General features: G+C 38.5%; 1 non-coding gene across 1 annotated transcript; it reads left to right on the forward strand.

Moving 5' to 3' along the window:
* The first annotated feature begins 2,546 nt into the window (after nucleotides 1-2,546).
* On the forward strand, nucleotides 2,547-2,735 carry LOC122942752. The gene has a single exon (XR_006390690.1). It is a non-coding gene; the product is annotated as a U2 spliceosomal RNA (small nuclear RNA).
* The last annotated feature ends 464 nt before the right edge of the window (nucleotides 2,736-3,199 follow it).

The following is a 3,199-nucleotide window of genomic DNA, read 5'->3' on the forward strand; positions in this document are numbered from 1 at the left end:
TGGAATGGCTGAAGAAACTTAAAGAATTAGGTGTGGAAGTAAATTATTTAATTAAGAATGTCAGGGAAGAGCAAAAACAGTTTATTGAAAGAAAAGGGAAAGAAATAATTTTTCGGTCAAAAGTTGAGTGGATGGAGAAGAATGATAAATGTACGAGGTTTTTCTTTAAAAAGGTGTGTGGGGAAAAAAGAAGATATGTGTGAAATTATGAATAATGCTGGGGTATGTGTGAGTGGGGATGGAATGATGGGAGAAGTGGAGGAGTTTTATGCAAATTTGTATGCAAAAAAGGGGATAGACAAGAGCTTGATGGGTAATGCATTAAATTGAATATAAAATACTTTAAGCAAGGAAGATAGTGAATTGTTGTGTGCGGATATCATGGATGAGGAGATTAAGAAGATTGTGTGTGGGGCAAAAAAGAATAAAACTCCAGGGAAGGATGGGATTCCGATTGAATTATATGTGGCAGCATGGGATTGGATGGGGGAGGATTTTTGTAATGTATGCAGATATATGTGGATAAATGGGGTTCTGAGTGACTCAATGAAAGAAGGAGTGGTTGTGTTGATTTTTAAAAAGGGTGAGAAAAAATGTTTGAGCAATTGGAGACCAATCACGTTGTTGAATGTGGATTATAAGATTTTTAGTAAATGTTTGGCGAATCGTATGCGTGAGGTGGTCGGTAAGGTGGTGCAAGAGGACCAAGTGTGTGCGGTGCCTGGGAGGAGTATGTTAGAGAATGTGTTTTTACTAAGGCATATGATTGGAGATTGTAAAGATAGGAAAAATAAATGTATGTTGTTATCAGTGGATTTTGAGAAAGCATTTGACCGAGTGGCGCATGTGTTTATGTTTGAAGTGTTAAGAAGAATGGGGTATCCAGAGAGGTTTTTGAAATGTGTGAGGATGTTGTATGAAGGAGTGGGAAGTGAGATTCTAGTAAATGGGAAATTGAGTGGTAAAATAAGGGTTGTGTCCGGAGTTAGACAAGGGTGTCCAATGTCTCCGGTTTTGTTCATTAGTGTGATTGAGGTTTTGCTGTGTATGGTACGAAGGGATAAAGTAATGAGAGGGTTGTTAATTCCAGGGAGTATGGGAAAATGTGTGAATGTATTAGGTTATATGGATGATATAGTGATACTGAATGATAATATGGCTGCAATGAGGAGGGGTAGATTGATTCTGGATTTGTTTTGTGGAGGTTCAGGGTTTAAAGTGAATTGGGATAAATGTTTGTTTAAATGTTTTGGGGATAATAGAGTAAGAATGGAGGATGTAAGATATGAGGAAGGACCGATCAAAATATTAGGGGTGTTGTTTAATGATGATATGAAAGGGGACGAAAGTTGGATTGAGTGTGGGAAAAGGATTGAAAGAAAGTTGAATTTTTGGAAATTAAGAGAGCTGACTTTGACTGGTAAAATCCTGATAGTGAAAGCTGTGGTATTGCCAATCATATCTTTTGTGTTTGGAGTGTATCCTATGAATGTTGTGAAGTTCAGAAAGGTGGAGAAAATTGTGTTTTCCTTTTTATGGGGGAGTAGAATGGAGAAAGTGAAGAGAGAATATGTGCAAAAGTTAAGGGAGAATGGTGGGCTGGAATTTCCGAATTTTGAAGTGTCGTTTGGTATAAGTTACGTTAAAAGTTTTGTGGTTCTGATTGGGAAAGAGAGTAAATGCGCATATATGATGAGATACATGGCAGGTTGGATGTTGTATGGGTTGAGATGGAAGAAGAGAGATGCTAGAGTTCCGGTGGCGTTTGTGTGCCCGAAATGGTATATGGTAATAGAGGTTTTTATTAAGAAGTATGATTTGTTAAGTGTTAGGATGGATGAGTTTAAGAATAAGAAATATGTGTTGAATGTATGGCGAAAGGAGGAGATTGCATGTGATATTTTGGGGTTGAGTTCGGGTGAAGCTGAAAGGGTATGGAAAAATTTTTCAATTAAAGGTACGTCGAATAGGCAGAAAGATATAGTGTGGCTGAGTTTGCAGAATGCGCTACCTGTGAGAGAGGTTCAGAAAAGGAGAGGTTTGATTAGATCTGAAGTGTGTCCAAGAGAAAGTTGTGGTGAGAGCGAAAGTGTAAGACATTTGTTTTGGGATTGTAGGTATGCACAAGAAGTATGGAAAGGGATTGTAAGGTTGGTAAAATAATTAACGGGTGTTACGTATATGAGTTGGAAAGTGGCTTTGTGTGGTATTGGAGTGAGTGGTAAACAGAATACTAGATTAATGTGGTTTATAATGTTTTGTATGTTGGAAAGTTTATGGGATGTGAGGAATCTGTGGGTGTTTAAGAGGGAGGCGGTAGATGCGGAGGAATGTGTGAAACTTTTTGTATCTAAGTTATATTTTGTTTATAAATGGGATAGTCAGTACGGTGGTGGTTTAGATAGTGAGGGGGTGTGGAAGTAAAAAAAATGGAGATTCCTTCTTGATTGACTAAATAAATAAAAGACCATGATGATGAAGTAGAAGGTACTCTTTATAGATTTGGTGTTTTTAAAGATGCCGAGATGATGTATACTGAGTGCTGAATATGTACTGAAAGGTCAAAAAATTAAAATAAAAAATCTGTTCTTATCAGTTTAATATCTGATACGTCCCCTATCTGGGGATCATATAATAAATGGATTTTTCGAACAGGGAGATGGCAAAAGAGCTTGCTCTGTCCACTCCACGCATTGACCTGGTTTTGCAGTACCTCCAGGACCGATGCACCCTTTCTATTCCAGTATAAAAAAACTGAATGAAATTGAGTGATGGATGTCAAGGATCCTTCCAGCAAGCAAGTGTGAAGTTGCTGTGTCCTGCCTCAGGAGTTCTGCACTTCAGCTTCTCCTTCCTCTGTGAGGGTTTTGCTGTGCTGCTTTCTGCATCCCTGCTGCTGCATCTAGCCTGTCAATCTGTTAATTGCATCACTTGTGTGTGGGTTTGTTCCAGCACCAAGCAACCCAGCCAGCCAGTCACCTCTCCTCACAGCCCAAATCCAATTAAGATTGATGGCTTAATTGTTGTGTTAATTGGCTTATCACCTGAATGCAATTTTTGGACCTCCCTCCACTGCTGAGTTGTTCCTTAGAATTGACCCTTTTGTAGCAAGTTTGCTTGATGTAACGAATTTTGTTTTCCTAGTTCTTTATTAAATAAGAAAAGTTTGTTTGCCTGTGTCTCCCTCTTGTGGATCTAT

The sequence above is a fragment of the Bufo gargarizans genome, chromosome 6 (assembly GCF_014858855.1).
Source record: "Bufo gargarizans isolate SCDJY-AF-19 chromosome 6, ASM1485885v1, whole genome shotgun sequence".
NCBI lineage: Eukaryota > Metazoa > Chordata > Amphibia > Anura > Bufonidae > Bufo > Bufo gargarizans.